General features: G+C 53.7%; 1 protein-coding gene across 2 annotated transcripts in view; it reads right to left on the bottom strand.

The window, feature by feature from the left end:
- The window catches only part of LOC116473113 (fatty-acid amide hydrolase 1), a 123203-nt gene that overhangs the window by 23326 nt on the left and 79513 nt on the right, over positions 1-20364 (bottom strand). For both annotated transcript variants that reach the window (XR_009214649.1, XR_009214654.1), the window contains 7 exons: positions 20231-20330; positions 19410-19464; positions 18286-18325; positions 17788-17896; positions 15994-16139; positions 5112-5201; positions 3191-3281 (listed from right to left, as the gene is read on the bottom strand). The gene's annotated coding sequence lies outside the window, so the exon portion shown is untranslated. The remainder of the gene's footprint in view (positions 1-3190; positions 3282-5111; positions 5202-15993; positions 16140-17787; positions 17897-18285; positions 18326-19409; positions 19465-20230; positions 20331-20364) is intronic.

The following is a 20364-nucleotide window of genomic DNA, read 5'->3' as shown; positions in this document are numbered from 1 at the left end:
GCCCTAATCCCCCTCGATTTCTAATCCACCCACGACTTTCTTAGGCATTAGCGTTGGGCTCCCAGCTCCCTAAGCCCCACCCTGAAGATGGGAGCCGGGCTCTGAAGGGAATTAGGCCAGCTTCAGAGGATGGCTTGCCAGACAACTGGAGGGAGGCTGAGAGCACCACCCACCCTTCAGCCTTTCCTCCTCTGTGGCTCACCCCCAACCCCAGCCAGGGACCAGGGTCTCAGAGTGATCCCTACCAGCTCCCTGCTAGGACCAGGTGAGGACGGGGCAGAGGGGGCTGAAGAAGAAGAGGCTCCCCACCTCTCAGGCCGATGCTGAATCTAGAGGGGGTGCTAGGCAAGGATATAAGGGTAACCCACAGCTTGGCAAAGGCAGACAGAGTGGAGCTCAGGAGACTGTGCCAGGAGAGAAACCAGAAGGCAAACTGAGGCCAGATTGTGTAGGGCCTTGAATGCCAGCTGAGGGATTTGGCTCTCCCCTGGGGATGCTGAGGAATCATAGTGGGATTCAGAGCAGTTGGTTTGGTTCCTGTGAAGCCTGGCTGGGGTGGGCTGCAAAGGAGGAAGGGCAAAGGAGTGGGTGGCACTCTCCACCTCCCTCCAGCTGTCTGGCAAGCCATCCTCTGAGGCAGGCAGGGGCTGGGGTGAGGCTCTTGCTGTGATGTCAGCAACAGGCAATAGGACCCAGAGAGAACACCCAGCACGGGCTCCCAGGCAGCCAAGCAGCACAACACCCTGTGTGGCAGCAGGGACAGGTGCAGCCTGAGCCTGGGGGGTGGGGGCATCCACATGCACCTGTGAGGGAGCAGAGCCGGGGGCACCCAGGGAAAGGTAAAGTAGGGCAACAGCCCGTTACCTCTCGGCAGCTGCCCTCCAGAGCCTCATAATCATCTATTATTCCAACTGCTAAGAACAGGCAGCAAGAGCCTGGCTGCAGTACGGGATGGGAAGGAGTGGCCTGGGAGGGGGGACCCTCACCTGCCCAAGACACCCCTTCGCAGAGTTGGGAGACCCATCAGCCCCACTCCAGGCCCTGAGAGTGGCCATGAGCTTCTTTCCTATTAGAGGTGTCCAGGCATGGAGCTGAGAAGGCAGGGGAGGGTGCCAGTCTAAAGGTGTCCAGGTCCCAAGCACCAGGAAGGGCCTGTGGTCTGTTCATGAGCTGCTTCCTGGGAAAATCTGGCATCTTTCTCTCCCCTTCAGACCCATCCCTTCCTACCCCCACCCCCCAGGCTAAGTTGTCTGCAGATATTGCAGGGGTGGTTATAAGTATTCATTAAGCCAAATACTTACTAAAATTCTCCTTACCCTAACCCTTGCCCTGGGCAACTGTTGTTCACCCATTTTTTACAGATGAAATAAACAAAGTTCAAAGGGAAGTCACTTTTTCTAGACCCACACAGCTGGTGACAACACTGAAACCAGGGAGGCAGAAAGGAAGGACAATCATTTACAATCCAGGAAGGCAGAGTAGTATAATGGTTACAAGTGTGACTGTTGGAGTCTGATGGATTGGGGTTCAAGTCCACACTCCGCCTGCCTCTTTCCAGCCGGGCAACCTCCCTGAGCCCCAAGTTTCTCATTCGTGAGTTAATCATGCCAACTCACAGGACCCCTACAGCGTGGGCCTTGTAGGAGAATAGAAACACTGTGATCCAGTGGGATCTCTGGGGGAATGGTTGCTGTTGTCACTGCCCAAGGCCACTGAGTAGACAGGCAGAGAAGCAGGGCCTGGTTCCCAGCTCTGTCTGCTTCCAAAGCCCTCAGATGCACCTTCCCAGAGGTGGTGGTAGGCAGCTGGGGTACCCAGACTCCGTGAGGGGTTGGGCAGTAGGGCAGATGAGTCAGGGTATTGAGCGGGTGGTAGGATGCTAAGAGGCTGAGAGGTTCATCATGACAGGTCCGTTAGGCCATCCCAGCAGAGCCCTCTCATTGGGCCTCGCTAATGAGCCTCCACTGGATTATCCGCTCCCACCTCCGCTCCGTTTACTCTGTCAAATCGAGTTTGCATTTTAAATGGGAATTTGACAAGACGGGCAATTTGTCTGCTGACGAGGTTAATGGGTGTTAGCCTTGCGGACTAGGGAGGGAGAACCCATGCCCCTGCACAGTCTGGCCTCTGCTCAGATCAATGACCCCGGCTGCTGCTCCTCTCTACTCTGCAGCCACTCTGGGCCTCTGTGTATCCAGAGGTTGTCCCTGTGTCTAGCTCACCACCTCCAGGGAGCCTTCCCAAAAGCATCCTGACCTGGGCCACCTCAATTAGTCAGGTTGGGTGATGTCCCCTCCACCTGAATGCAGATAGGATTCCTGAGGGGTGGGCCATGTCACCCCCTCTCAGAGGAGGGGCCTCCTGTCTCAGCCCAGGCTTCTAGGGCAGGGCCAGATTTTCCCTCAGAGTTGGGCTCCCAAGGGCTGGGGTGTCTTCCCTCCTGCTTCCCTCTACTCCCCGCTCCCATATGGAACTTGGAATGGAGCCAGCAGAGCTGGTATTGCCACATCCTGAGTTTCAGTGCTGGGATGGGGACTGGTTGGCAAGAAAAGGTTTTGAATCCATCACCTCCAAGCCAGCGCCTTTGTGGAGCAACTCCCAATGTTGGGGCTCACAGGAGAGCTGGGGAACCACCTGAGACTTCCTGATGAGGCCCGAGTTGACCTCTTCCACATGGGTTCCTTCCCAAGATCCTCTCCCTCAAGAATGAGCAAGAATCCAGAACCCAGGGGCTGGACCAGGCCAGGATGGGTTGTGGCTATAGAAGAAGATGCCTTGGCCTCCCCCTCCTCCCGGGGGCCCAGTGCCCTTCCCCGCCCCGGCTAATGTGCCACAATTACCTCCTAAGTGCCCAAACAAATGTGGCTGCTGGGGAAAGTGACACGGGCTCCAGGTGATGGATTCGTGCCATCGGGGAGCCGGGCGGAGTGGGCTCTGAAAGGGGGGGCAACACTAATATTGTATCAGCGTCGGCGCCGGCGCCACGAGCCGGTGATGAATATGTGTCACTTTACACGGCGCACACTCGGGGGCCTGGCTGCGCAGGCATGGAAAATAGAGTGTCTGGGATTAATGATATTGAAAATGATAGAGAGCAGATTGGAAATGGCTTCGCCCGCCCGACCCGCAGAGATGGAAACGTACCTCACAGCTCTCTGCCCAGGCCTGGCCCCCACCTGCCCCCCTTTACCTTCCACGAGCTGCAGAGGCCCACGGTGAGGACCCTGAGTCTTGGTCCTTCCAGGGGCTCCTCAGGGTGGCACACATTGGGGTGGGTACGCCTGTGAGCAGAGACACAGAAAGCAAGAAAATCTCAGCCCCAACTCACCTTTGACCTTGGTCCCAGATGAGCCTGACCCCAGCCACCCAGTGAACCTTGGCCTTGTCCACAGACCAAGCCCTGACCCCAGTTCCAGCCGAGCCCTGCCTCTGGCCACAGAGTGAGTCTGCAGAAGCTTGAGTGTCTCACAAGACCATGAGGGCAGGGGTAGGGGAGGGGGGTCAGGGGTGGGGGTTGGTGGCTGTAGAGGTGAGGCTGGAGAACATGGACCCCTCAGTGTATCGCACCCTACTGCCAGAGGGGAGGTCCAAGCCCAGTCTGTTACTCCATGGTGTGGACGCCCCAGCAAAAAAAGCAGGCGAACAGGTGTCTTCTCCATTGATGTCATTCTAAGTGTTTATGTTGGGTTCTTGACTGTGTCTGCACACATACGTACATACTTGCAGGTATGTGTACATGTATGTTTACACCTGCTCACAAATACACCTGTGGGGTTGTGTCTGGCATGTGCAGGAATGTACATAACTGGGTTTGTCACTTTGTGTGCCCAGGTGTGTGTACAGCATCTCTGAGGACTGTATGTGTGTGAGTGTGGCTTGCCTGAGGCCACTCTGTGCATGGTGATGCCTGTGGTGAGCACACATGTGTGTCTGTGTGTGTGAGTGTGTGTCTGTATGTTTACCCACAGATGAAGAGACTCCAGAGTGTGGCTGTTAGTTAAGAAAAACTCTCTTTTATGAGGCCTGACCCTGGTCATAGGCTAAATTCCCAATATCAGGGCAAGATGCCTTTCCCTGTTGGAATAGATCCTATCACACTGGAATTTTATCAAATTTCCCAGATGGACAGCAACCCTGAGACCATCAGTCCAACCTCAACATCCATCCCAACATCAGTCCCCATCCAAACCAAGGTCAGAGGATGCACCTACATCAACATCGTTCATTCAGTCAACAAACACTCTTTGAAGGCTCATAACATGGCAGGTGCCATCTCTGGTGAGCAGAAAAAACACAGCTCCTGACCTCATGGAGGTACAGCCCATCAGAGGAGTGTGACACTGAGCAAGTACACAGATGAGGAAACACAATGACAGTGTGCAAAAAGGGCCACAAAACAGGTGTTCAGAAGACTATGATAGAGATTCATGGGGTGACCTGGCATTTGATCAGGGTTGGCTCCTCTGTGCAGTGACATTTGAGCTGAGGAATGAGGAGCCAGCTCTGTGGAAAAAAGGGAACAGAAAGAGCAGAGACACTGGATGTATTCTTGGTCTTGTCAGGACACAGAGGTCCCCGGAGAGACAGGAAGAGAGGCTGGGGCCAGCAGGGGCTTCGGTTTTGTTCAACATGGGAGGTAGAGCCACTAGAGGGGTTAAGCAGGAGAGTGTCATGATCATATTTGCATTGTTTTATTTTCATTTATTTATTTAGAGATGGGGTCTTGCTCTGTCACCCAGGCTGGAGTGCAGTAGCTTATTCACAGGTGCGATCATAGTTCACTGCAGCCTGGAACTCCTGGGCTCAAGCCGACCTTCCTGCCTCAGGAAGATCACTCTGTTGGGTGGAGGAACACTTGGAGGTATTGATAGCAGAAGCTGGTAAACCTTTCTGGAAGTTCTGGTATCCACACCAGGCCCAGGGTCCATACCCTCCCAGCAATAGCAGCAGTGTGCATACATCACAGCCATCACTAATACCACCAGCTGGTGCTTCCCAGACGCATCTCAGAGGCCTGGGGTTCCCTGTCCACTTTCTCCCAGTCCTGCTACTTTAATCCTGCCTGGGAGAGTGACCCTTCCTCAGCTCCACTCTCTTTCCCATGGGGTTACCTGGAAATGCTCTCTCCCCAGACCACCTGGATCTTCCCAGCTCTGCTCTGCTGTCATCCAAAGAACCAGTCCTGCAAAAGCTAGGAGTTCCTATGAAGATAGGAGAGAAGAAGGGAGCTTCAAACTGGTGGTGAGAAGCCCTGGTCTGAGCAGAGAGTCCCTTGTGCCCAGAGTCCTTTTCTGGAGAAAGAGGCACAGCTCCCAGGGCAGCCCCACCCCCAGCTGTAGGAACCCTGAACACACCTGACAGTGTCCCCACGGGGTCCTATTGCACTGCACAGCAGTGTCCCCACGGGGTCCTATTGCACTGCACAGCAGTGTCCCCTTGGGGTCCTATTGCACTGCACAGCAGTGTCCCCACAGGGTCCTATTGCACTGCACAGCAGAGGGCCTATTGCACTGCAGAGCAGAGGGCCAGCCTCCTGAAACGAGAAAATACTAGCACAGGGCTGGCACAAGGGTGGTGCACAGGAAATGTGAGTGGAGGGGAAGGACAGAGTCCCATAATGGGTGCAGGCAGAGCTGGGCGACCTGACTCCACCCCAGGCTCAGCACCAGCCCCCAATCCCACCCTGTTGCCTGCAGCCCGGGGCAGGCAGGTTCCCTGTTGGCAGTGACCTCTGTGTTTGGAGGAGGATGAGGGGCTGCCTCTCTCCCTCTCTGCTTTCCGGGCTGCCTCTCTCCCTCTCTGCTTCTGTCTCTTTCTGCTCGCTTGCTTTCTCTCTCAATCTCTCTCAATCTCTCTTCGTCTCTGCTCCTTTCTCTCCCTCCTTCCCTGCCTCTCTCTCCCTGAGTCATTTGCAGAGCGGAGATGGCCTAGCCCATCTGGGAGCGAGAGCGCGGCCCAGTGACGGAGGCGCAGGTAATAGCCGAGTGGAGGAGAGAGACGTGGAAATTTATGACATTGAAAATGACTGAGAGAGAGCGTGTATGTGAGTATGGGAGGAGGAGAGGGCAGGAGGGGTGGGAAGGGAGAGGGAGGGAGCTCGCGTGTGCTCTCACCGCAGTCACGGCCCTACCCCTCCCTCCAAGGGAGACCAACCTTGTGGAGAGGAGAGGACATAGGGGAGTGGGAGGAAGCAGCCAGACCAGAGACGAAGGCAGACAGACAGACAGACAGATGGTAGGACAGGGATGGCAGGTGGAAGGAGGGGAGGGAGAGGAGCAGGTGAGCCCAGGACACAGACCGAGGCTGAGAACCACTGTGGAGAGACACCCAGGGTGTCTGCCTTGTCCCTGCCCTGGCCCCGCTCTCAGGAGCTCTGCTCTGAGGGAGGATGTCCCCGTGGCATATGGTAGCATGGAAGCTGCAGTCTGAGCTGGAGATTTTCTAAAGGAGGAGGCCCAGAGGAGGCCAGGCATGCTCCAGGTTGCACAGCAGGTCAGTGACCACATGGGCCCTGAACCTAGAACTTCCTCCCAGCTTAGGCTCCGTGTCCCACAGGTGCTGGGCTATGGGGAGCCAGGAGGTAAAGGAGCTAGATCTTGTAGCCATCTGCCCCTCCAACAGCTCTTCCCTCTGGACCATGGGAGGCAGGGGAATGGCCAGAATGACCTCTCCATATCCTCTGGTAGTCAGAAGAGAATGTTTCCTTGGGGTGCTAAGCCCATAATCCTCTCTTCCATAGCCACCCTCAGACCACCTGGGACTCTGTTACTGAGGACATGAATAATTAGACATCCTCCAGAGAGCTGAGCCCCTCACCTCCACCCATGGCCACCCAGGCCCACAGACGATACTCCACCCCTCAGCCCCACTTTGCTTCCTCTTGGTTCTCATGCTGCTGAGTCCCCACTCCAGCCCAGTCACCATCCCTTGCCCTGGGACTCCATTCTTTGTTAAGATCCCCTCCCTTTCTGGGCCTCCGTTGCCTCATCTGTAAAATGGGAATAACAATGCCTTTCTATGCCCATCACCCTGGAGCTGGAGAAGCAATGCCAGGACTCAGAGGGTAGACCTCAGTCTCCTCAAGTCTCAGAATTCTTCATTGGAACATGGAGGCCATCTTAACTCCAGGGGAGTTGTCAGTAGTTATGGCTGATTTTGTGGGTGATGTTGGCGGAAACAAGACTCCCAGGCATCCCAATGTATATACACACTCAGCCATCTCCCAAGGAAGCTGGTATATCAAGTAGTCAAAAGGTAGAATCCTCCATGCTCAGGTGCAGGAGAAGGTTGAGTCCTAAATATGAGGGGTGCTCTGTCCCAGGCATACAGCTGAGGAGGTCTGAGCCAGGCCCTAGTCCTCTAGCCCAGGCTCCGGAAAGACAGGTAGCTTCCGGCTCTTAGAGACCTTACCCCCTACCCCCAGCAATATGGGCCCTGACTGAACAGGTGTCCAAGTTTCCCTGACTGGAAAGCAAAAGAGGTTACTCCCTACTCCACATCCCTGCCCCCTTCTCCCGACCAGCCTTCCACAGGGGCCCCCCTCTCCTCCCCTCTCTTTACCTCCCTCTCCTGCTCCATAGCACTCTGGAAAACATTCTTTGATTAACCTCTCCCAGCCAAGAGCATTCAAAGAGGCTGTATAGTGCAGTGGTTGAAAGCACCAGCTTTGGGGCCAGAAAAGCCCCAAATCACAGCTCTGCCCTTTGGCTGGGTGAGCTTGGGCTCTTCATTTAACATCTCTGAGCCTTGTTTCCTCATCCTCGTCTGGCAAATGGAGCCATACATGCCTGGGTCTAGGACTGTGTGAAGATCATGTGAAGTCCTGATGCAAAGTGACTGGCACAGAGGAGATGCTCAGCAAATGCCAGCTGCCATCTCCCCCCCAACCCCATGCTACATCTAACTGCGTCTTAGTTTTCTGCTGCACTTAGAGGATAAGGATGAGAGCTGAAGGTGGGGAGAGAAGGAAGAGCAGCAGCAGTAGCAGCTTCAGGAGGCTCCTGATCACTTAGAAGAGATGAAGGCTGAGCTACAGTGGGAGAGACTCAGGTTAACCCTGAGAGGGACTTCCCATACTGAGACCCTGGAGGAAGCCACATTTCAAAGGCCCCGCGTAAGTCCAGTCTGTTCCCAGGACCATATCCTCATCCTAGAGGCAGCTCCGAGGAGGCAGCAGCTGCCCTGTCTGGGGAGCAGTGGGGGAGGTGAAGAGTTCACCGGCTCCGGGGCTGTGGGCTGCAGGCCTCCCACCCAGCCCTGGTGCCCTGGCCTGGCCCACTGTGGCCACATAAAAGGTGACGGATGGTTAATAGGGGAGATAACAGGATTCATAAGGGAAATTTATCAGTCACTCCGGTGGTATAAATATGTTTATAGCGGACCAAGGGGAAATGAAGAAGCCCCAGTAAATCACCATGAAGCCACCAGCCACTAATAGGCAAGCAGCAGTGGGAACCCCAGTGTTGGCGATTGCAGACACCCCCTCTGGCTGCCCGCTAATGGCATGGCGGGGCTGGAGACTCATCAAGCTGGACAGATGCCCAGCCCACGCCATGGCAGGAACAAGACCCCAGGGGCCACCTCTGCTGGACCTGAGCTGCCCTGCCTGCTGTGCAGCCCCCACTTCCCCCAGTCTGGACTCGGCCAGGCTGGAAGGGCTGAGGGAACAGGGCAGGGGGTATATGGACCAGGTCTAGGAGGCTTCATGGTGCACAGGTTAAAGAGACTCTGGAGTCAGAACTGGCTTCAAAACTTTATCTGCCATTTCCCAATCCCTGCCTGTCTTAGAATTTCCTTGTTTGCAAAATGACTTAGCAACCTTAGAAAGCTGTTGTGAACAGTAGAGAGAGAATCCATTATCATAGTGCTTGGTATTTTGTAGCCTCAAAAATGGCACCTCAGCCTCCTGAGTAGCTGGGACCACAGGCATGAACCACCACGCCCAGCTAGTTTTTAATTTTTTCATAGAGACAAAGTCTGTTGCTCCTGAGCTCAAAAGTGCCAGGATTACAGACATGAGGCACCTCCCCTGGCCATCACCATTTCATAGATGAGGAACCTGAGGCTCAGAAGTTGAGGCTTCCCAGGGATCCCACAGCTAGAAGAGAAAGGCTCTGTTTGATTCTCAAGACTAGAATCTTCTCACAGCCCCAGTGTAGGCCCCATTCCCTCCTCAAAGTCACTGGGGGTTCCCTGAACCTCTTCCCCCAGAAGAGATCTAGGATTTCAGGGGCCCTGAAGCATTCAAGTCAAAGCCCCGGGGCTCTGGCAGTGACTTGCTGGTGCTGATGACAGCTCTCCATCTACCCCTTCTCTCCCTGCCCTTGCTACTTCCTGTCCCCCTCTCTCCAAGCAAGGGCTGGCCTCAGCTTCTGTGACCTCACCCCAGTACTGTGGTTGCCTAAAGCCTTCCATCTGATCTGTATGGGAGGCCCATATCTGGGCTCACCGGCCCTGTCGTCTTTGTCACAGTCTCTGTCCAGGCCAATGTGTCCTCTAGCTCAGCTTACTCCTTCATTCATTTTTTCAGGAAACATTCAAGGACCTTCTTCCAAGGGCACAATACTGAGCAACATGGACAAGGTCTGGCCCTATGGTGAAGTCAGGTCTGGGTCATGGAATTGAATGGGGTGTGTTGCCAGGTATCTTGGGACTCATGCCTGTAATCCCAACACTGGGAGGTTGAGGTGGGAGGATCGCTTGAGGCCAGGAGTTCCAGACCAGGCTGGACAACACAGCAAGACCTATGTCTACAAAAAATTTAAAAAATTAGCAAGGCATGGTGGCATGTGCCTATAGTCCCAGCTACTTGGGAGACAGAGGTGGGAGGATCACTTTAGCCCAGGAGGTTGAGGCAGCAGTGAGCTATGATTGTACTACTGCACTCTGGCCTGGGTGACAGAGTGAGGCCCTGTCACTAATAATAATAATGAGGGCATTGTGTTGAGGCTAAGGCAGCACAGAGACTGGGCAGGCCTGGAATCACAGAATGGGTAGAGGGAAGGCAGGAAAAGCATTTTCAGAGGAGGGAACAGCTTGAGCGGGTGGGGAGGAAGCAGGACTTCCTGGGCCCACTGGGGCCGGCTGGTCTCCCGGTTTCTCTCTCAATGCTGAAAGGCTGCGCATCATGCCCTACATAAGCTCCACATCATTTTGTCCCTATCCTCAAGCCCTCCTCCCTTTACTCGTGGTCATGCTGTCCAACCATCGTTCTTACCTCCACCCTGGACAAAGCCGAGGCCTCCTCCCCAGTTTCCTGCCAGGATGGCAGGTCCCTTTGCAAACTACGCCCAGCCCAGCGCTGCCTGAGCCCCAGATCTAACCCCGAACCCCCAGTCTAGGGGCCTCCCTGCCCAGTGCCACAGTCAGCAGTGCGGAGGGCCTGCGTCCTTACACAAATGCCAAGGGAAGGGGAACAGGGCCTTGAAGGTCCTGAGACCCCACCTCTTCCCGCCTGCTCGGGGGAGAAGACGGACTGAGCCGCCTTGGCACCCGTCCGGCCCTCCGCGCGTCTCGCTGAATCTCGGTCTCTCCCCGCCTTTCCTTCGTGTCCCAGACTCTCCAGTCCCTGCCTCTCCGGCTCTCTCCCGGTCTCGGGCTCCGTTTCTCCGTCTCTCTCCCTCCCGAGGCCCCCTCCCCAGCCGGGCGGGGTAGATCGCTCCGTAAATAGGCGGATGGCCCGGGGCGCTGCGGGCGCAGACACTCGTTTTTAGAGCCGGTAATTGACTCCTTTCAGTTGATAATTCATGGCTTGCATATGCGCTTTAATGCGGGCGCCCGGGGAGGCGCGGCAGGCGGGGCTGGAGCGGGGCGCGGGCCTGCGCGGCCGCCGGTCCGTCCGTGTCCGCGGGAGACGTGGGCGCTCCCACCCGGGCTGCCTGCCGAGCACTCCCGAGGCCGCGCGCGGCGGAAGGGGCGTGCGCTGGGTGGGACGCAAAGGCCGGGCGGTCCCTGGGCGGCGCAGGGCCTACTGGCTGGTCCTTCGAACTGAATGCGGGCGGGGGCATGCGGGCACCCCTTCCCCATGCAGCCAAAGGGGAAACTGAGGTTCAGAAAGGCGATAGGTCTTAGGCAGAAACGAGATCAGAATTCAAGACCCCCTTCCCGTAACGTCCTAGTCAGGGCCCTTAGCCCCAGCTTTTCTAGAGCCCCTCACCCTGGGAATGCTCCTGTTTCTCAGCTAAATTCCTCCGCTGGAGTGACCACCCTGTTGCTCTCTCACAGGCACCCGCATGAGGGGCTGGCTCTTCCCCGTGAATTCTGGGCACAGACACCCAGAACTGAGCAGGCCCCTCACCCCACAGCGACTGGGGAGCGGGAGCCCGAGTCCCTCCCACCTGCTCCCTCGGTTTCTGAGGGTCTGTCTCATCCTGCAGCTGGGCAGACGTGATCTTCAGCCCCATGTTACAGACGCTTAGAGAAGCTGGAGACTTGCACAATGTCTCAGAGGAAAGAGAGCCAGAACCTGGACCCGTGTGTACCCCGACCAAGCCCTCCATGGTGGAAGGAATAGGAGTGGGAAGGGGAGGAGGAGACATATGGTCCAGGCGGTTCCATATGTACCCACACATGGACCTCAAAGAGGCCCCCACAGCAAGACAGCAAATGACATCCACAGTCACAGATCACGGAGTGATTTCAGATGAAGATGGTGCTGGCAGGTAGCTGTCACGAGTCAGAGGTTAGGGGTCAGCACTGGAGCTGGCGCTGGAGGTGGGGAGGTTGATGACTCCAAACATCAGCTCAGGAGATACTAGAGAAAGCCCAAGACGAAAAGAGGTCTGCGCCTAGCATAGGGCTTCCCATTTATTCGGTCCTTCCAGCTGGTATCTGCCACCCCTTTTCCCCAGGCTAATTCCAGCCAAAATAGAATTCTACCTCCTACATCTTAGAATCTGCAAATATTTAACCTAAAGCCAAAGTGCCTGCTAATTCCTGCATCCCTCTATCTCTGTCCCTCCACTCGCTAGTGTCCCCATCAGCGCAATGGAGTTCGAGCAAAGGATCTCACTCGAGAAGTCGCAGCGACAGTGGGTCTGAGAGCAGAGGGCAAGCGCTGTCCGGGGCTTGTGAAGCTCAATGCTGCCCCCTGGTGCCCAGAATGCCTCAGCCAGCAATGGGATGCAGGAACAAGAGGCAGGAGACACCCGAGATCTCTCATCTTTTCCAAGCTACTCAGACCTCCCTCGTACAGGGCAGGGAGCACAGGGGAAACTCTGAGGCTCCCTCTCCTGCAGAGATCTCAGACTCTGTGGTAGAATTGGTGTGGGGGGACACGTGACGTCAGCAATAGCCCTGTCCATCCTGCACCTGGACACCCCAAGTGGTTCCTTCTTATGGGAGGCAGAGGCAGGGCTGCCCCCTCTGCCGTGCAATTCCTGGGGTCTTCATCTGAGTTAAATTCTTTTAAGTCAGGATTTTTCTGCCTGAATTTCACATTTGTGTTCAGAGGGGGTACTCAAATAATGTAGCGTGGATGGATGAATTCCATTCCTTTGCATTGTCTTCAGAAGATCTGTGCTATCAAGTACAGGGAAAAGTGAGTTCATTAATTTGCATAGTTGGCGGAAGTAGGGCTACAAAGAGGAATGGGATGGGGGAAGGGAGAGATTTGATGGGAGGAGGATCTCAAGAGAGTTCAGATGAAGGGAAAATAATGGGGGGGTATGTTGGAGGGATCAAGAAAGGCTTTCTGGAGGAAGTGGTATTTGACACAGGGTTTGAAGGACACAGAGGACATTAATGGTGTTCAGGTGGAGGGAACAGTCTGCATAGTGACATGGAGCCAGAAGCATAAGGTGGGCTTGTGCTGGTGAGAAGGCTCCGGTTTGAGGGAACGGAAGGAGGCAGTGCTGTGGTGGAGCCATGGGAGAGGAGGCTATGGAGGATCCTGGAGACATGCTGATGTCAGACAAAGGAATTGGTGTTTTGTGGCAAAAGCACTGAACTGTGAGCCAGGGGTCTAGGTCCTAACCCAAGCTCCACTCTGACTGGGTTCCACTGTCTCAGCCTTGCTCTCTGGAGCCCTCTCCAGACATCAGTGGGAATCATGGCAAGTTCTTAATCAGGACAGTGCCTAGAAATCACAGCTCACAGATTGGTCAAGCTGGTAGATACCATAGACCTTATCAAATCTAACCCCCTCAATCTGAAACTCAGATGAGAAAACTCAGGTCCAGAGAGATGAAGGGACTTCCTAGCATCACACAGCAAGTCAGGGACAGAGTCAGGACTTGGACCCAGATCTCCAGCCTCTCTGTTTGGGGCTCTTTCCCCACTGCAGTCTGGGGTAGCATCAGGGGGACTGAATTGGAGGAAAGCAGCTAGAGGCAGAAGACCACCAGGAGATTACAGCCTCACCCAGACCAGAGATCAGGAGGCTGGGGCCAGTCAGAAAACATTTATAGAGCTCCTCACCCTGCTCTGCATCCCGGGCCCATCTGAGGAATATTGAGCACCCACGCAGAGGGACCAACAAAGAAAAGGAACCTGGTGGGGTTCCAGAAGGAGGAGACATAAGGTGGACATGGTATTCATGAGAAGGAAGGGGCATCAGGAGCACACTTGGGTGAGGATCTACAGGAGTCACACCAAGAAAATGCTTTAGAAACAGGGTCTCGCTATGTTGCCCAGGTTGGTCTCAAACTCGTGGCCTCAAGCGATCTGCCAGCCTCTGCCTCCTGAACTGCTGGGATTACAGGTATGAGCCACCACAACCAGCCCCATGTTTCGTGAGCTGTTACTCCATTCCAGGAGCCTGTCACTTGGGCCCCCTCTGATTCTTGACCAAGGTGTCCACCTCCCTCATGAACCGGACACACAGCTCCTCTTCCCATGGCAAAGCAATGCACTGCACAGTCACCGGAAGTCCGACGGATCCTCTTACCGCCTGCCAGGAGAGAAGGTCAGGAACTCAGAGCCTGCTTCCTGCTCACAGGCCCCTTGCCTGGCTCTGTTCATCACCCATGCTATTCTGGGCCTCTGTACCAAGGGTTGGTCTAGGTATGCTTTAGTCCAAACATCCCTTTCCCAATCTATATTAAGGTAAAAATGACCTAGATCTCAGAATTCCAGGCTTCCTCAGCTCTCAGTGAAACCTGAAAAGACTGTTCTGATTTTATTGTCCATAGTTCTCCAGGGTTAACATGTAAAACTTGCTCCCTGTGCAGAATGCTGATTATAATGATGAAAGAGAAAGCCGAGCATCCGCCCAATGTTCAAGCAAGAGAAAGAAGAGTGTGCTAATCCCTGATCCAGAGCCTGTTACCCTTCCACAGCGAAAGCATTGCCTTGGCCCAAAACAGGCCCAGGAACATGGGGGCTAAGCCTGAGTCCCTGCCATGAAATCCAAACATCCTTGTAGGAATTCAAACCTGTTTTCTTTGCTTTATGATGATATCATTTGAGGCCTTCTTTGCCTTTGTCTCTGGAGTCAGATCACCTGCTTCAAGTCCCAGCTCCTCCACTTCAATTGGCTGTGTGGCTTTGGCCCAGTCCCTTAATCTGTCTGTGCCTCCATTTTCCTCACTTAAAAAACCTCACAGGAGAGTTATGGAATTTAATGGTTTAATATTTATACACGGCACTTTTAAACAGATCCTGGAACAGAGTAAGTGCTCAAGACACATGAGATAGTGTCATTATTGTTATTTTCTCAGAATTCAGGTCAGCAGGTCCACTGGGTAACTCTAGCACTAAAATCGATTTCCAGAAAAAGTAAGTTACTTAATGTCTGACCCAGATACGTGCATATGTTTCAGAGTCGGCCTCTTTCTCTTCCTCTCTCTCCTTCTCTCTCTCACCAAAGTCAGGTGTGTTATTTTAGACCCAGCAGTTAAATATTTGGTAATATTTTCTTTTATGAAACCACCTCTGACTTACTAATCATAGTATTTATTGAACAATTCCTACACACAAGACCTTATGCAAATTGCTTCATTCTCTTTTTCAAATTAATTAACCTTCAGCACAACCCTACAACGTAGATGTTTTTATTCCCATTTTCCTGGTGAAGAAACGGAGGTCCCAATAGAGGTCATATCCAGAGCAGATACACAGTAAGCTCATAACCAGCGGCTTTTCCCTGCTCTGCCCTCCCTGCCTCTGAGATCATTTTTACCTACAGCAATGCGAAGAAGGCCGGGCGCAATGGCTCACACCTGTAATCCCAGCACATTGGGAGGCCGAGGCAGGCGGATCACTTGAGGCCAGGAGTTTGAGACCAGCCTGATTAACATGGTGAAAACCTGTCTCTACTAAAATTACAAAAATCAGCCGAGCGTGGTGGTGCACGCCTGTAGTCCCAGATACTTGGGAGGCTGAGAGGCAGGAGGATGGCTCAAACTCAGGATGTGGAGGTTGCAGCGAGCTGAGATCGCACCACTGCACGTCAGCCTGGGCAAAAGAGTGAGATTCCATCTCAAAAAAAAAAAAAAAAAAAATTAGCTGGGTGTGGTGGCAGGTGCCTGTAATCCCAGCTACTTGGGAGGCTGAGGCAGGAGAATCACTTGAAACCAGGAGGCAGAGGTTGCAGCAAGCCGCGATCGTGCCACTGCACTCCATCCAGCCTGGGCGATAAAGCAAGACTGTCTCAAAAAAGGAGAAGGAGAAGGAAAAGGAGGAAGAAGGAGAAGGAGAAGGAGGGGGAGGAGGAGGAGGAGAAGAAGAAGAAGAGGGGGAGAAGGAGGAGGAGGAGGAAGAAGAGGAGGAGAAGGAGGAGGGGCGAGGGGGAGGGGGAGGAGGAGGAAGAAGAAATGTAAAGAAAACCACTGGTTTTGCAAAGTGTTCTCCCCTGACATGGATGGGGCTGACAAGAAGGTCAAATGATGTGTCCTCAGGGTTGGGGTGAAACTAGCGTAAGTGCCAAAGGGGGAACACCAGGAATGACCAGCCCCGCCCTACTCTCTCCACCACCACCCGTCAGGGGCCCCAACCCGGATAGAACCAGCCCTGGTTTGTCCCCGCTGAGGGAGGGGCTCGGAGAAGGAAACTGACCTCCGAGAAATTTTTGTCAGAGCTATCTCCGTAGCAGCCCTTGTAGAAGGCCAGTTCCTCCTCGTCCTGTAGTGTCACGATAGTGACAGGCACCACGCCCGCGGGAAAGTCCAGGAGGCTGTACAGAGTCATGTAAGACTGGCTTTCTGCAGGAATATCCAGATAAGCCCAGGAAATCGTCAGCGCAGACTCACGTAGGGAAGAATGTGGGTGGGCGCCCCCTCCCGGTCCTTCTGGGAACTTCAGCGCTCTGGGTTCGGACTAGCAGTTTGTGTCAGGAGTCATCTTGACAATGGCCTCGTGTTCTCCCCAGGGTGGAGGGAAGGACGGAATCCGCATTGCAGAAGCCTTACTCAGTGCCAGGCACTGTGCTGGCCTCACCACATTGCTGATCCCTTGAACCCTCTCTACTCTGTGAGGTGTGGATTACTATTGACTGTGTACAAGTGACGAAATCGAGGTGGCAGGATGAGGGGCTTTTCCAAGGCTACACAGCTAGTGGATGGCAGAGGAGTCAGCCCATGCCCTCCTGTGCACCGGACTTCAAGATAGTAGGGGTGTACAGCGCCACCTGGAGTTGAAAGGACAGCTCTTCTGCAGCAGCCACGTGTGCAGGGAGAGTCAGGCGTGGGATGCGCCTTTGGCTGGCCACAGTCGGGGGACCCAGGAGGACATGTTCTTAAGGTCAGGGGAGAGGATTCCAGGCTCGGGTTTGGAACTGAGTTTTATCCTGCCTTGGGCAGCACCTTTGAGACCAGCATCTGTGCATGGGACCCAGGGATGGCCCAGATATTACCCTGTCCTGAGCCCATGTTTTGGGCAGGCTGGGCTGAAGACCCCTTTTGAAGTAGGGCAGCAGAGGACATGTTAAGAGTAAATGGATGGGCCGGGCACAGTGGCTCACGCCTGTAATGCCAGCACTTTGGGAGGCTGAGGTGGGTGGATCACCTGAGGTTAGGAGTTCGAGACCAGCCTGGCCAACATGGCGCAACCCCGTCTCTACTAAAAATACAAAGATTAGCTGGGCATGGTGGCGCACACCTGTAATTCCAGCTACTTGGGAGGCTGAGGCAGGAGAATTGCTTAAAATCAGGAGGCAGAGGAGATTGCAGTGAGCTGAGATCGTGCCACTGCGCTCCAGCCTAGGTGAGACAGCAAGACTCTGTCTCAAAAAAAAAAAAAGAGTAAATGGATGTGCTAGGTGGAAGACGCCAAACACAAAAGCTTCATACCCTTCGATTCCATTTGTATGAAATTCTAGAAAAGGCAAAACTATGGTGACAGAAAGCAGACTGGTGGTTGCTGGGGTTAGGGATAGAGTGAACTGCAGAGACATGAGGGAAATTTGGGGGTGATGGAACATATATCTATAAAATCTAAAAATATATTCTGTTCTGTATTTCTGATTATAGTGGTGGTTATACAACTGTATACATTTGTCAAAATTCATCAAATTATACTTAAAATCGGTGAATTTTATTGCGTGTAAATTATACTTCCATAAAGTTCATTTTTAAAGTGAATGGAAATTGCTAACAGGTACAAGTTTTCCTTTCAGGGTGACAGAAATGTTCAGACATTAGATAATGGTGGTGGTTGCACAACATTTTGAAATACTAAAAACCACTTAATTGTACACTTTAAAATGGTAAATTTGTGTTATCTTTTATCTCAATTTAAGAAATATTTTTAAAAAGTGAATGGAGACAGAGGGCAAGATCACAGAGGCTGGGGCAGGACTCGGGAGTCCTGGACTCCCAATCCCAACCCCACCAGGACCCAATGCGCTCTCACCTGATGCTAGGGAGGAAGAGCCTATATAGAAGGCAGAGCCCAGAACTGGCACCAGCAGCACATCCAGGTCCAGGGACCTCCACTTGGCTATGAACTCTTGCTGATATTCCTGCAGGGACAATGAGGGATGGGAGGGGTAGGACCGGCAGGGGTTACTGTTTGCCAGACAAGGTCAGATGCTGCCAGGCAGCACTGAGTTGCACACCAGGAGGAAGTCTCAGGCTATAAGCTTCGGCCTGAGATACCTGTGGAGGTTCAGGATCTTCCCAGGGACAGAGGTGAAGGGATGGGAAGCTGAATTTCAGGTCACAAGGATTTGGGGACAATGCTCTATGGAGATGGACTAGAATAACTTCTGAGGTCACCAAGCCCCCCCAGCCAGGTCCAGCTGGGCCTTCTCTGCAGGCCAGGCCATAACTCTGACCACTCAGGGCACTACCCAAGTGTCTGCAGCGTCAGCTCCAGCAGCCCCTCAAGGTCTTCCCAGGCATGCATTACCTCCACTGCTGTGTGCTGCTCCCACAGTTTCTTGGGTGTCCTGAAAGAATGAGGAAGACTCTGACAAGTTCAAAGGTCAGCATGGGAGGGAACCCTTTTATACAAATGGTGACATGACACTCAAGGCCTCAGTGCACGCTGCAAATCAGCTGATGAGCTGGGAGTGACCCCGTGTCTTGTGCCCTGGCCAAGACATCTTGCCTGCTCAAGGTCCCCAAGAGCACACATCCTCTGGTCAATCTACCCCCCATTCCACCAGTCACAGGAACTCATGGGCTGCCTCAAAGGCCACAGGCTCCTTACCCTAATCTGTGAGGCACCCAGTTAGCCCTCAGGCCACTCCAGCCCAATTCTGCCCAGCATCTCAACACCAACCCCACCAGGCCAAGCCCAACAGCAAACCCAAGCCCATAACAGCCTCTCCCAACCTCATCTCTAACCCTAACTCTAGCCCCACCCCAACTCCAGCCTCAGTCCCAACCCTCTTCCAAATCTATCTTTGCCCCACCAACCCCAACTCAAACCAACTCCAACCCCAGCCTCAGTCTTAAGCCTATCCCCAAATAAAACCTAATCTCAACTTCAGCCCCACATTTTACCTCAACTTAGCCTTAATTCAGATTTTTATTTTCCTTGAGACAGAGTCTCTCTCTATCGCCCAGGCTAGAGTGCAGTGGCACCATCTTGGCCCATTGCAACCTCCACCTCCTGGGTTCAAGTGATTCTCATGCCTCAGCCTCCCAAGTAGCTAAAGACACGTACCACCACACCCGCTGATTTTTGTATTTTTAGTAGGGATGGGGTTTCATCATGTTGTCCTGGCTAGTCTTGAACCCCTGGCCTCAAGTGATCCTCCCCGCTCAGCCTCCCAAAGTGCTGGGATTACAGGCGTGAGCCACCACACCTGGCCTTAATTCAGATCTTAACTCCAAATCAAGTCCCAACACCAATCAAAAGTCTCAATCTAATGCTAATGTCAGGCATGATCCTAAAACCCTAATTAGAGTCCACAATCTAAATAGTTCCCCCCTAAGTGGATACCAACTCTAGCCATATGCCCTCCTCAATTCCCACCCTCCCGTGGACAACCATTGTGCGCAGGAGCTGGCCCTAGGGAGACTCACCCCACTCCACGAATCTCTTCAAGATGCTGGCTAGATTGGGGATCCTAGAAGGGGGCTGAGAGGGGGAGTTCAATGTCAGAACCCACAGGAAAACAGCCAGCCTGCCCAGGAGGGGGTCCAAGAAGGGCAGCATTGCTCAACGCACTGACGTGGAACCCTCGGATCCTCAACAAGCCTACACCACTTCACCAAGCCCTGAGCCTCTCTGAGCTCACACTGGCCCTGTAGCCCTCCAAATGCCCTTCCCCCTTTCTGAGCCTCCTCTCTGAAACCCCCTCCGCTCTCTATGAGCACCCTACTCTTTTAGCCCCATCCCCTTCTTTCATTATTATTTTTAATTAATTTTTTTTTTTTTTGAGACAAAGTCTTACTTGTCACCCAAGCTGGAATGCAGTGCATGATCTCAGCTCACTGCAGCCTTGATCTGGGCTCAAGTGATCCTCCCACCTCAGCCTCCTGAGTAGCTGGGACCACAGGCATGCACCACCATGCCCAGCTATTTTTTTTTTTTTCCATTCTTTTTAGAGAATGGAGTCTCACTATGTTGCCCAGGCTGGTCTCAAACTCCTGGGCTCAAGTGATCTTCCTACCTTGGCCTCCCGAAGTGCTGGGATTACATACATGAGCCACCGCGCACCCAGCCCTTCATTCTTCTTCCCCATTTTGAACCCCTCTCTGAGCTACCACCATTCTCTGGGCCTCATCCTCCTCTCTGACCCCACTTCCACTCTTTCTGTGAGCTCCCTCTGCTTTCTGAGCCCCTCCTACTCCCTGTGCCCCCTGCCCTTCCAAAGCCCTCCCTGACCAGGGCCTGCACTTACTATGTACTTTGGGATCCAGGCCAAGAAACACTTGACAGGGTCTGGCAGGCAGAGCTGGTTGACCATGCCCTTTATGCTGAGATCCACAATGTCCCCCTCTCTGAGGAACCAGTTGCAGATGGGTAAGTCACAGC

This window comes from Hylobates moloch, unplaced genomic scaffold, assembly GCF_009828535.3.
Source record: "Hylobates moloch isolate HMO894 unplaced genomic scaffold, HMol_V3 SCAFFOLD_8, whole genome shotgun sequence".
Classification (NCBI taxonomy): domain Eukaryota; kingdom Metazoa; phylum Chordata; class Mammalia; order Primates; family Hylobatidae; genus Hylobates; species Hylobates moloch.
The sequence above is the reverse complement of the archived record's forward strand: the minus strand, read 5'-3'. Positions and strand labels throughout refer to the sequence as shown.